We start from the raw sequence: 14,437 nt of genomic DNA, 5'->3' as shown, positions 1-14,437 counted from the left end.
GATTAGTGCGTTCACAGAGGAGGTTGACCAGGATGCTGCCTGGATTAGAGATGGTGCAGAGGAGATTCACCAGGATGCTGCCTGGATTAGAGAGGGGTCAGAGGAGATTCACCACGAAGCTGCCTGGAATAGAGAGGGTGCAGCTGAGATTCATAACAAGATATCTGGATTAGAGAGGGTGCACAGTAGATTCACCAGGATGATGCCCGGATTAGAGCGAGAGCAGAGGACATTTACCATGATACTGCCTTCATTAGAGAGGGTACAGAGGAGATTCACCAGGATGCTCCCTGGATTAGAGAGGGTGCTGAGGATATTCACCAGGTTGCTGCCTGGATTAGTGCGTTCACAGAGGAGGTTGACCAGGATGCTGCCTGGATTAGAGAGCGTGCAGAGGAGATTCGCCAGATGCGGCCTGGAATAGAGACGGTGCAGTTGAGATTCACCCGGATGATACCTAAATTAGAGAGGGTGCAGAGGAGTTTCAAAAAGGATGCCGCCCGGATTAGAGCGAGAGCAGAGGACATTCACCATGATACTGCCTTCATTAGAGAGGGTGCAGAGGAGATTCACAAGGATCCTACCCGGATTAGTGAGGGTGCAGGGGGCATTCAAATAGGTTGACCACTGATTACAGAAGCCTCAGAGGAGATTCACAAGGGTGCTGCCTGAATTAGAGAGGGTGCAGAGGAGATTCACCAGAATGCTGCCTGGATTAGAGAGGGTGCAGAGGAAATTCACCAGGATGCTGCCTGGATTAGAGACGGTGCAGTTGAGATTCATCAGGATGATACCTAAATTAGAGAGGGTACAGAGGAGTTTAAAAAAGGATGCCGCCCGGATTAGTGCGAGAGCAGAGGACATTTACCATGATACTGCCTTCATTAGAGAGGGTACAGAGGAGATTCACCAGGATGCTCCCTGGATTAGAGAGGGTGCTGAGGAGATTCACTTGGTTGCTGCCTGGATTAGTGCGTTCACACAGGAGGTTGACCAGGATGCTGCCTGGATCAGAGATGGTGCAGAGGAGATTCACCATGATACTGCCTTCATTAGAGAGGGTGCAGAGGAGATTCACCAGGATGCTGCCTGGATTAGAGAGGGTGCTGAGGAGATTCACCAGGTTGCTGCCTGAATTAGTGCGTTCACAGAGGAGGTTGACCAGGATGCTGCCTGGATCAGAGATGGTGCAGAGGAGATTCACCATGATACTGCCTTCATTAGAGAGGGTGCAGAGGAGATTCACCAGGATGCTGCCTGGATTAGAGTGCGTGCAGAGGAGATTCACCAGGATGCTGCCTGGATTAGAGAGGGGGCAGACGAGATTCACCACGAAGCTGCCTGGAATAGAGTGGGTGCAGCAGAGATTCATAACAAGGTATCTGGATTAGAGAGGATGCAGAGATGATTCACAAGGATGCTGCCTGGATTAGAGAGGGTGCAGAGCAGATTCACAAGGATCCTACCCGGATTAGTGAGGGTGCAGGGGGCATTCAAATAGGTTGAGCACAGATTACAGAAGCCTCAGAAGAGATTCAATGTGATGCCGCTTGGATTAGAAAGGGTGCAGAGGAGGTTCACCAGGATGCTGCCAGGATTAGAGAGCGTGCAGAGGAGATTCGCCAGATGCTGCCTGGAATAGAGACGGTGCAGTTTAGATTCACCCGGATGATACCTAAATTAGAGAAGGTGCAGAGGAGTTTCAAAAAGGATGCCGCCCGGATTAGAGCGAGAGCAGAGGACATTCACCATGATACTGCCTTCATTAGAGAGGGTGCAGAGGAGATTCACAAAGATCCTACCCGGATTAGTGAGGGTGCAGGGGGCATTCAAATAGGTTGACCACTGATTACAGAAGCCTCAGAGGAGATTCACAAGGGTGCTGCCTGAATTAGGGAGGGTGCAGAGGAGATTCAGCTGGATGCTGTCTGGAAAGAGAGGGTACAGAGGAAATTCACCAGGATGCTGCCTGGATTAGAGACGGTGCAGTTGAGATTCATCAGGATGATACCTAAATTAGAGAGGGTGCAGAGGAGATTAAAAAAGGATGCCGCCCGGATTAGAGCGAGAGCAGAGGACATTTACCATGATACTGCCTTCATTAGAGAGGGTACAGAGGAGATTCACCAGGATGCTCCCTGGATTAGGGAGGGTGCTGAGGAGATTCACCAGGTTGCTGCCTGGATTAGTGCGTTCACAGAGGAGGTTGACCAGGATGCTGCCTGGATCAGAGATGGTGCAGAGGAGATTCACCATGATACTGCCTTCATTAGAGAGGGTGCAGAGGAGATTCACCAGGATGCTGCCTGGATTAGAGTGCGTGCAGAGGAGATTCACCAGGATGCTGCCTGGATTAGAGAGGGGGCAGACGAGATTCACCACGAAGCTGCCTGGATTAGAGTGGGTGCAGCAGAGATTCATAACAAGATATCTGGATTAGAGAGGATGCAGAGATGATTCACAAGGATGCTGCCTGGATTAGAGAGGGTGCAGAGGAGATTCAACAGGATGCTGCCTGGATTAGAGAAGGGGCAAAGGAGATTCACCAGGATGCTGCCTAGATTAGGGACGGTGCAGAGGAGATTCACCAGGATGCTGCCTGGAATAGAGACGGTGCAGTTGAGATTCACCAGGTTGTTACCTAAATTAGAGAGTGTGCAGAGGAGTTTCAAAAAGGATGCCGCCGAGATTAGAGCGAGGGTAGAGGACATTCAACATGATACTGCCTTCATTAGAGAAGATGCAGAGGAGATTCAGCAGGATGCTGCCTGGATTAGTGAGGGTGCAGATTAGATTCACTGGGATGCCGCTTGGATTAGAAAGGGTGCAGAGAAGATTCACCAGGTTGCTGCCTGGATTAGTGCGTTCACAGAGGAGGTTGACCAGGACGCTGCCTGGATTAGAGTGGGTGCAGAGGAGATTCACCATGATACTGCCTTCATTAGAGAGGGTGCAGAGATTCACAAGGATGTTGCCAGGATTACAGAGGGTTCAGAGGAGATTCTGAAAGGATGGTGCCCAGATTAGAGAGGGTGCAGAGGAGATTCACCAGGATGCTGCCTGGATTAGAGAGGGTGCTGAGGAAATTCATCAGTATGATGCCTGGATTAGAGAGGGTACATATTAGATTCACTGGGATGCCGCTTGGATTAGAAAGGGTGCAGAAGAGATTCACCAGGTTGCTGCCTGGATTAGTGCGTTCACAGAGGAGGTTGACCAGGGTGCTGCCTGGATCAGAGATGGTGCAGAGGAGATTCAACAGGACTTTCCATGGATGCGGGAGGGTGCAGAGGAGATTCACAAGGATGCTGCCTGGATTAGAGAGGGGGCAGAGGAGATTCATCAGGACATTCCATGGATGCGGGAGGGTGCAGAGGAGATTCACCAGGATAACTCCTGGATTAGAGAGGGTGCAGAGGAAATTCACCGGGTGCTGCCTGGAATAGAGAAGCTGCAGATGAGATTCAGCAGGATGCTGCCTGGATCAGAGAGGGTGCAGAGGAGATTCACCAGGATGATACTGGATTAGAGAGGGTATAAAGGAGGTTCACCAGAATGCTGCACGGATTAGCGAGGGTGCAGAGGAGATTCACCAGGATACTACCCGGATTGGAGAGGTTAAATAGGAGATTAACCAGGATGATGCCTGCATTAGAGAGAGTGCAAATGAGATTCACCAGGATGATGCCTGGATTAGAGAGAGTGCAGAGGAGATTCACCAGGATGATACTTGGATTAGAGAGGGTTCATATGATTCACCAGGATGATACCTGGTCTATAGGGAGTATGCAGATAAGATTCACCAGGATGATACCTGGATTGGAGAGGGTGCAGAGGAGATTCACCAGGATGATACTTGGAATAGAGAGGGTGCATATGATTCACCAGGATGATACCTGGTATATAGAGAGAATGCAGATAAGATTCACCAGGATGATACCTGGATTAGAAAGGGTGCAAAGGAGATTCACCAGGATGATACCTGGATTAGAGAGATTGCAACGGAGATTCACCGGGATGCTGCCTGGATTAGAGAGGGTGCAGAGGAGATTCGCCAAGATGCTGCCTAGATTAGAGAAGGTGCAGAGGAGATTCGCCAAGATGCTGCCTGGATTAGAGAAGGTGCAGAGGAGATTCACCAGGATGCTGCCTGGATTAGAGAGAGTGCAGAGGAGATACACCAGAATGCTGCCTGGATTACAGAGCGTGCAGAGGAGATTCACCAGGATGCTGCCTGGAATAGAGAGGGTGCAGTTGAGATTCATAACAAGATATCTGGATTAGAGAAGGTGCAGAGTAGATTCACCAGATGCTGCCTGGAATAGAGACGGTGCAGTTGAGATTCACCCGGATGATACCTAAATTAGAGAAGGTGCAGAGGAGTTTCAAAAAGGATGCCGCCCGGATTAGAGCGAGAGCAGAGGACATTCACCATGATACTGCCTTCATTAGAGAGGGTGCAGAGGAGATTCACAAAGATCCTACCCGGATTAGTGAGGGTGCAGGGGGCATTCAAATAGGTTGACCACTGATTACAGAAGCCTCAGAGGAGATTCACAAGGGTGCTGCCTGAATTAGGGAGGGTGCAGAGGAGATTCAGCTGGATGCTGTCTGGAAAGAGAGGGTACAGAGGAAATTCACCAGGATGCTGCCTGGATTAGAGACGGTGCAGTTGAGATTCATCAGGATGATACCTAAATTGGAGAGGGTGCAGAGGAGATTAAAAAAGGATGCCGCCCGGATTAGAGCGAGAGCAGAGGACATTTACCATGATACTGCCTTCATTAGAGAGGGTACAGAGGAGATTCACCAGGATGCTCCCTGGATTAGGGAGGGTGCTGAGGAGATTCACCAGGTTGCTGCCTGGATTAGTGCGTTCACAGAGGAGGTTGACCAGGATGCTGCCTGGATCAGAGATGGTGCAGAGGAGATTCACCATGATACTGCCTTCATTAGAGAGGGTGCAGAGGAGATTCACCAGGATGCTGCCTGGATTAGAGTGCGTGCAGAGGAGATTCACCAGGATGCTGCCTGGATTAGAGAGGGGGCAGACGAGATTCACCACGAAGCTGCCTGGATTAGAGTGGGTGCAGCAGAGATTCATAACAAGATATCTGGATTAGAGAGGATGCAGAGATGATTCACAAGGATGCTGCCTGGATTAGAGAGGGTGCAGAGGAGATTCAACAGGATGCTGCCTGGATTAGAGAAGGGGCAAAGGAGATTCACCAGGATGCTGCCTAGATTAGGGACGGTGCAGAGGAGATTCACCAGGATGCTGCCTGGAATAGAGACGGTGCAGTTGAGATTCACCAGGTTGTTACCTAAATTAGAGAGTGTGCAGAGGAGTTTCAAAAAGGATGCCGCCGAGATTAGAGCGAGGGTAGAGGACATTCAACATGATACTGCCTTCATTAGAGAAGATGCAGAGGAGATTCAGCAGGATGCTGCCTGGATTAGTGAGGGTGCAGATTAGATTCACTGGGATGCCGCTTGGATTAGAAAGGGTGCAGAGAAGATTCACCAGGTTGCTGCCTGGATTAGTGCGTTCACAGAGGAGGTTGACCAGGACGCTGCCTGGATTAGAGTGGGTGCAGAGGAGATTCACCATGATACTGCCTTCATTAGAGAGGGTGCAGAGATTCACAAGGATGTTGCCAGGATTACAGAGGGTTCAGAGGAGATTCTGAAAGGATGGTGCCCAGATTAGAGAGGGTGCAGAGGAGATTCACCAGGATGCTGCCTGGATTAGAGAGGGTGCTGAGGAAATTCATCAGTATGATGCCTGGATTAGAGAGGGTACATATTAGATTCACTGGGATGCCGCTTGGATTAGAAAGGGTGCAGAAGAGATTCACCAGGTTGCTGCCTGGATTAGTGCGTTCACAGAGGAGGTTGACCAGGGTGCTGCCTGGATCAGAGATGGTGCAGAGGAGATTCAACAGGACTTTCCATGGATGCGGGAGGGTGCAGAGGAGATTCACAAGGATGCTGCCTGGATTAGAGAGGGGGCAGAGGAGATTCATCAGGACATTCCATGGATGCGGGAGGGTGCAGAGGAGATTCACCAGGATAACTCCTGGATTAGAGAGGGTGCAGAGGAAATTCACCGGGTGCTGCCTGGAATAGAGAAGCTGCAGATGAGATTCAGCAGGATGCTGCCTGGATCAGAGAGGGTGCAGAGGAGATTCACCAGGATGATACTGGATTAGAGAGGGTATAAAGGAGGTTCACCAGAATGCTGCACGGATTAGCGAGGGTGCAGAGGAGATTCACCAGGATACTACCCGGATTGGAGAGGTTAAATAGGAGATTAACCAGGATGATGCCTGCATTAGAGAGAGTGCAAATGAGATTCACCAGGATGATGCCTGGATTAGAGAGAGTGCAGAGGAGATTCACCAGGATGATACTTGGATTAGAGAGGGTTCATATGATTCACCAGGATGATACCTGGTCTATAGGGAGTATGCAGATAAGATTCACCAGGATGATACCTGGATTGGAGAGGGTGCAGAGGAGATTCACCAGGATGATACTTGGAATAGAGAGGGTGCATATGATTCACCAGGATGATACCTGGTATATAGAGAGAATGCAGATAAGATTCACCAGGATGATACCTGGATTAGAAAGGGTGCAAAGGAGATTCACCAGGATGATACCTGGATTAGAGAGATTGCAAAGGAGATTCACCGGGATGCTGCCTGGATTAGAGAGGGTGCAGAGGAGATTCGCCAAGATGCTGCCTAGATTAGAGAAGGTGCAGAGGAGATTCGCCAAGATGCTGCCTGGATTAGAGAAGGTGCAGAGGAGATTCACCAGGATGCTGCCTGGATTAGAGAGAGTGCAGAGGAGATACACCAGAATGCTGCCTGGATTACAGAGCGTGCAGAGGAGATTCACCAGGATGCTGCCTGGAATAGAGAGGGTGCAGTTGAGATTCATAACAAGATATCTGGATTAGAGAAGGTGCAGAGTAGATTCACCAGATGCTGCCTGGAATAGAGACGGTGCAGTTGAGATTCACCAGGATGATAAATTAGAGAGGGTGCAGAGGAGTTTCAAAAAGGATGCCGCCCGGATTAGAGCGAGAGCAGAGGACATTCACCATGATACTGCCTTCATCAGAGAGGGTGCAGAGGAGATTCACAAGGATGCTGCCTGGATTAGAGAGGGTGCAGAGGAGATTCACCAGGTGCTACCTGGAATAGAGCCGGTGCAGTTGAGATTCACCAGGTTGTTACCTAAATTAGAGAGGGTGCAGAGGAGTTTCAAAAAGGATGCCGCCGAGATTAGAGCGAGGGTAGAGGACATTCACCATGATACTGACTTCATTAGAGAGGATGCAGTGGAGATTCACCAGGATGCTGCCTGGATTAGAGAGAGTGCAGAGGAGATACACCAGAATGCTGCCTGGAATAGAGAGGGTGCAGCCGAGATTCATAACAAGATATCTGGATTAGAGAAGGTGCAGAGTAGATTCACCAGATGCTGCCTGGAATAGAGACGGTGCAGTTGAGATTCACCAGGATGATAAATTAGAGAGGGTGCAGAGGAGTTTCAAAAAGGATGCCGCCCGGATTAGAGCGAGAGCAGAGGACATTCACCATGATACTGCCTTCATCAGAGAGGGTGCAGAGGAGATTCACAAGGATGCTGCCTGGATTAGAGAGGGTGCTGAGGAAATTCAACAGTATGATGCCTGGATTAGAGACGGTGCAGAGGAGATTCACCAGGATGCTGCCTGGATTAGAGAGGTTGCAGAGGAGATTCACCAGGTGCTACCTGGAATAGAGACGGTGCAGTTGAGATTCACCAGGTTGTTACCTAAATTAGAGAGGGTGCAGAGGAGTTTCAAAAAGGATGCCGCCGAGATTAGAGCGAGGGTAGAGGACATTCACCATGATACTGCCTTCATTAGAGAGGATGCAGTGGAGATTCACCAGGATGCTGCCTGGATTAGAGAGAGTGCAGAGGAGATACACCAGAATGCTGCCTGGATTACAGAGCGTGCAGAGGAGATTCACCAGGATGCTGCCTGGAATAGAGAGGGTGCAGCTGAGATTCATAACAAGATATCTGGATTAGAGAGGGTGCAGAGTAGATTCACCAGATGCTGCCTGGAATAGAGACGGTGCAGTTGAGATTCACCAGGTTGTTACCTAAATTAGAGAGGGTGCAGAGGAGATTCACCAGGTGCTACCTGGAATAGAGACGGTGCAGTTGAGATTCACCAGGTTGTTACCTAAATTAGAGAGGGTGCAGAGGAGTTTCAAAAAGGATGCCGCCGAGATTAGAGCGAGGGTAGAGGACATTCACCATGATACTGCCTTCATTAGAGAGGATGCAGTGGAGATTCACCAGGATGCTGCCTGGATTAGAGAGAGTGCAGAGGAGATTCACCAGGATGCTGCCTGGAATAGAGAGGGTGCAGCTGAGATTCATAACAAGATATCTGGATTAGAGAGGGTGCAGAGTAGATTCACCAGATGCTGCCTGGAATAGAAACGGTGCAGTTGAGATTCACCAGGATGATACCTAAATTAGAGAGAGTGCAGAGCAGTTTCAAAAATGATGCGGCGCTGATTAGAGCGAGAGCAGAGGACATTCACCATGATACTGCCTTCATTAGAGATGGTGGTGTGGAGATTCACCAGGATGCTGCCTGGATTAGAGAGGGGGCTGAGGAGATTCAACAGGACTTTCCATGGATGCGGGAGGGTGCAGAGGAGATTCACAAGGATGCTGCCTGGATTAGAGAGGGGGCAGAGGAGATTCATCAGGACATTCCATGGATGCGGGAGGGTGCAGAGGAGATTCACCAGGATAACTCCTGGATTAGAGAGGGTGCAGAGGAAATTCACCGGGTGCTGCCTGGAATAGAGAAGCTGCAGATGAGATTCAGCAGGATGCTGCCTGGATCAGAGAGGGTGCAGAGGAGATTCACCAGGATGATACTGGATTAGAGAGGGTATAAAGGAGGTTCACCAGAATGCTGCACGGATTAGCGAGGGTGCAGAGGAGATTCACCAGGATACTACCCGGATTGGAGAGGTTAAATAGGAGATTAACCAGGATGATGCCTGCATTAGAGAGAGTGCAAATGAGATTCACCAGGATGATGCCTGGATTAGAGAGAGTGCAGAGGAGATTCACCAGGATGATACTTGGATTAGAGAGGGTTCATATGATTCACCAGGATGATACCTGGTCTATAGGGAGTATGCAGATAAGATTCACCAGGATGATACCTGGATTGGAGAGGGTGCAGAGGAGATTCACCAGGATGATACTTGGAATAGAGAGGGTGCATATGATTCACCAGGATGATACCTGGTATATAGAGAGAATGCAGATAAGATTCACCAGGATGATACCTGGATTAGAAAGGGTGCAAAGGAGATTCACCAGGATGATACCTGGATTAGAGAGATTGCAAAGGAGATTCACCGGGATGCTGCCTGGATTAGAGAGGGTGCAGAGGAGATTCGCCAAGATGCTGCCTGGATTAGAGAAGGTGCAGAGGAGATTCGCCAAGATGCTGCCTGGATTAGAGAAGGTGCAGAGGAGATTCACCAGGATGCTGCCTGGATTAGAGAGAGTGCAGAGGAGATACACCAGAATGCTGCCTGGATTACAGAGCGTGCAGAGGAGATTCACCAGGATGCTGCCTGGAATAGAGAGGGTGCAGTTGAGATTCATAACAAGATATCTGGATTAGAGAAGGTGCAGAGTAGATTCACCAGATGCTGCCTGGAATAGAGACGGTGCAGTTGAGATTCACCAGGATGATAAATTAGAGAGGGTGCAGAGGAGTTTCAAAAAGGATGCCGCCCGGATTAGAGCGAGAGCAGAGGACATTCACCATGATACTGCCTTCATCAGAGAGGGTGCAGAGGAGATTCACAAGGATGCTGCCTGGATTAGAGAGGGTGCTGATGAATTTCAACAGTATGATGCCTGGATTAGAGACGGTGCAGAGGAGATTCACCAGGATGCTGCCTGGATTAGAGAGGGTGCAGAGGAGATTCACCAGGTGCTACCTGGAATAGAGACGGTGCAGTTGAGATTCACCAGGTTGTTACCTAAATTAGAGAGGGTGCAGAGGAGTTTCAAAAAGGATGCCGCCGAGATTAGAGCGAGGGTAGAGGACATTCACCATGATACTGACTTCATTAGAGAGGATGCAGTGGAGATTCACCAGGATGCTGCCTGGATTAGAGAGAGTGCAGAGGAGATACACCAGAATGCTGCCTGGAATAGAGAGGGTGCAGCTGAGATTCATAACAAGATATCTGGATTAGAGAAGGTGCAGAGTAGATTCACCAGATGCTGCCTGGAATAGAGACGGTGCAGTTGAGATTCACCAGGATGATAAATTAGAGAGGGTGCAGAGGAGTTTCAAAAAGGATGCCGCCCGGATTAGAGCGAGAGCAGAGGACATTCACCATGATACTGCCTTCATCAGAGAGGGTGTAGAGGAGATTCAACAGGATGCTGCCTGGATTAGAGAGGGTGCTGAGGAAATTCAACAGTATGATGCCTGGATTAGAGAGGGTGCAGATTAGATTCACTGGGATGCCGCTTGGATTAGAAAGTGTGCAGAGGAGATTCGCCAGGTTGCTGCCTGGATTAGTGCGTTCACAGAGGAGGTTGACCAGGATGCTGCCTGGATTAGAGAGGGTGCTGAGGAGATACACCAGAATGCTGCCTGGATCAGAGATGGTGCAGAGGAGATTCAATAGGATGCTGCCTGGATTAGAGAGGGGTCAGAGGAGATTCACCACGAAGCTGCCTGGAATAGAGAGGGTGCAGCTGAGATTCATAACAAGAAATCTGGATTAGAGAGGGTGCAGAGTAGATTCACAAGGATGCTGCCTGGATTAGAGTGGGTGCAGAGGAGATTCAACAGGATGCTGCCTGGATTAGAGAAGGGGCAAAGAAAATTAACAAGGATGCAGCCTAGATTAGAGACGGTGCAGAGGATATTCAGCAGGATGCTGCCTGGAATAGAGAGGGTGCAGAGGAAATTCACCAGGATGCTGCTTGGATTAGAAAGGATGCAATGGAGATTCACAAGGATGCTGCCTGGATTAGTGAGGGTGCGGAGGAAATTCACCAGGATGCTGCCTGGATTAGAGAGGGGGCAGAGGAGATTCACCAGATGCTGCCAGGAATAGAGACGGTGCAATTGAGATTCACCAGGTTGCTGCCTGGATTAGTGCGTTCACAGAGGAGGTTGACCAGGATGCTGCCTGGATTAGAGATGGTGCAGAGGAATTTCAAAAAGTAAGCCGCCCGGATTAGAGCGAGGGCAGAGGACATTCACCATGATACTGCCTTCATTAGAGAGGGTACAGAGGAGATTCACCAGGTTGCTGCCTGGATTAGTGCGTTCACAGACGAGGTTGACCAGGATGCTGCCTGGATTAGAGATGGTGCAGAGGAGATTCACCAGGATGCTGCCTGGATTAGAGAGGGGTCAGAGGAGATTCACCACGAAGCTGCCTGGAATAGAGAGGGTGCAGCTGAGATTCATAACAAGATATCTGGATTAGAGAGGGTGCACAGTAGATTCACCAGGATGATGCCCGGATTAGAGCGAGAGCAGAGGACATTTACCATGATACTGCCTTCATTAGAGAGGGTACAGAGGAGATTCACCAGGATGCTCCCTGGATTAGAGAGGGTGCTGAGGAGATTCACCAGGTTGCTGCCTGGATTAGTGCGTTCACAGAGGAGGTTGACCAGGATGCTGCCTGGATTAGAGAGCGTGCAGAGGAGATTCGCCAGATGCGGCCTGGAATAGAGACGGTGCAGTTGAGATTCACCCGGATGATACCTAAATTAGAGAGGGTGCAGAGGAGTTTCAAAAAGGATGCCGCCCGGATTAGAGCGAGAGCAGAGGACATTCACCATGATACTGCCTTCATTAGAGAGGGTGCAGAGGAGATTCACAAGGATCCTACCCGGATTAGTGAGGGTGCAGGGGGCATTCAAATAGGTTGACCACTGATTACAGAAGCCTCAGAGGAGATTCACAAGGGTGCTGCCTGAATTAGAGAGGGTGCAGAGGAGATTCACCAGAATGCTGCCTGGATTAGAGAGGGTGCAGAGGAAATTTACCAGGATGCTGCCTGGATTAGAGACGGTGCAGTTGAGATTCATCAGGATGATACCTAAATTAGAGAGGGTACAGAGGAGTTTAAAAAAGGATGCCGCCCGGATTAGTGCGAGAGCAGAGGACATTTACCATGATACTGCCTTCATTAGAGAGGGTACAGAGGAGATTCACCAGGATGCTCCCTGGATTAGAGAGGGTGCTGAGGAGATTCACTTGGTTGCTGCCTGGATTAGTGCGTTCACACAGGAGGTTGACCAGGATGCTGCCTGGATCAGAGATGGTGCAGAGGAGATTCACCATGATACTGCCTTCATTAGAGAGGGTGCAGAGGAGATTCACCAGGATGCTGCCTGGATTAGAGAGGGTGCTGAGGAGATTCACCAGGTTGCTGCCTGAATTAGTGCGTTCACAGAGGAGGTTGACCAGGATGCTGCCTGGATCAGAGATGGTGCAGAGGAGATTCACCATGATACTGCCTTCATTAGAGAGGGTGCAGAGGAGATTCACCAGGATGCTGCCTGGATTAGAGTGCGTGCAGAGGAGATTCACCAGGATGCTGCCTGGATTAGAGAGGGGGCAGACGAGATTCACCACGAAGCTGCCTGGAATAGAGTGGGTGCAGCAGAGATTCATAACAAGGTATCTGGATTAGAGAGGATGCAGAGATGATTCACAAGGATGCTGCCTGGATTAGAGAGGGTGCAGAGCAGATTCACAAGGATCCTACCCGGATTAGTGAGGGTGCAGGGGGCATTCAAATAGGTTGAGCACAGATTACAGAAGCCTCAGAAGAGATTCAATGTGATGCCGCTTGGATTAGAAAGGGTGCAGAGGAGGTTCACCAGGATGCTGCCAGGATTAGAGAGCGTGCAGAGGAGATTCGCCAGATGCTGCCTGGAATAGAGACGGTGCAGTTTAGATTCACCCGGATGATACCTAAATTAGAGAAGGTGCAGAGGAGTTTCAAAAAGGATGCCGCCCGGATTAGAGCGAGAGCAGAGGACATTCACCATGATACTGCCTTCATTAGAGAGGGTGCAGAGGAGATTCACAAAGATCCTACCCGGATTAGTGAGGGTGCAGGGGGCATTCAAATAGGTTGACCACTGATTACAGAAGCCTCAGAGGAGATTCACAAGGGTGCTGCCTGAATTAGGGAGGGTGCAGAGGAGATTCAGCTGGATGCTGTCTGGAAAGAGAGGGTACAGAGGAAATTCACCAGGATGCTGCCTGGATTAGAGACGGTGCAGTTGAGATTCATCAGGATGATACCTAAATTAGAGAGGGTGCAGAGGAGATTAAAAAAGGATGCCGCCCGGATTAGAGCGAGAGCAGAGGACATTTACCATGATACTGCCTTCATTAGAGAGGGTACAGAGGAGATTCACCAGGATGCTCCCTGGATTAGGGAGGGTGCTGAGGAGATTCACCAGGTTGCTGCCTGGATTAGTGCGTTCACAGAGGAGGTTGACCAGGATGCTGCCTGGATCAGAGATGGTGCAGAGGAGATTCACCATGATACTGCCTTCATTAGAGAGGGTGCAGAGGAGATTCACCAGGATGCTGCCTGGATTAGAGTGCGTGCAGAGGAGATTCACCAGGATGCTGCCTGGATTAGAGAGGGGGCAGACGAGATTCACCACGAAGCTGCCTGGATTAGAGTGGGTGCAGCAGAGATTCATAACAAGATATCTGGATTAGAGAGGATGCAGAGATGATTCACAAGGATGCTGCCTGGATTAGAGAGGGTGCAGAGGAGATTCAACAGGATGCTGCCTGGATTAGAGAAGGGGCAAAGGAGATTCACCAGGATGCTGCCTAGATTAGGGACGGTGCAGAGGAGATTCACCAGGATGCTGCCTGGAATAGAGACGGTGCAGTTGAGATTCACCAGGTTGTTACCTAAATTAGAGAGTGTGCAGAGGAGTTTCAAAAAGGATGCCGCCGAGATTAGAGCGAGGGTAGAGGACATTCAACATGATACTGCCTTCATTAGAGAAGATGCAGAGGAGATTCAGCAGGATGCTGCCTGGATTAGTGAGGGTGCAGATTAGATTCACTGGGATGCCGCTTGGATTAGAAAGGGTGCAGAGAAGATTCACCAGGTTGCTGCCTGGATTAGTGCGTTCACAGAGGAGGTTGACCAGGACGCTGCCTGGATTAGAGTGGGTGCAGAGGAGATTCACCATGATACTGCCTTCATTAGAGAGGGTGCAGAGATTCACAAGGATGTTGCCAGGATTACAGAGGGTTCAGAGGAGATTCTGAAAGGATGGTGCCCAGATTAGAGAGGGTGCAGAGGAGATTCAC

The sequence above is a fragment of the Hemitrygon akajei genome, chromosome 18 (genome assembly GCF_048418815.1).
Source record: "Hemitrygon akajei chromosome 18, sHemAka1.3, whole genome shotgun sequence".
Classification (NCBI taxonomy): domain Eukaryota; kingdom Metazoa; phylum Chordata; class Chondrichthyes; order Myliobatiformes; family Dasyatidae; genus Hemitrygon; species Hemitrygon akajei.
The sequence above is the reverse complement of the archived record's forward strand: the minus strand, read 5'-3'. Positions refer to the sequence as shown.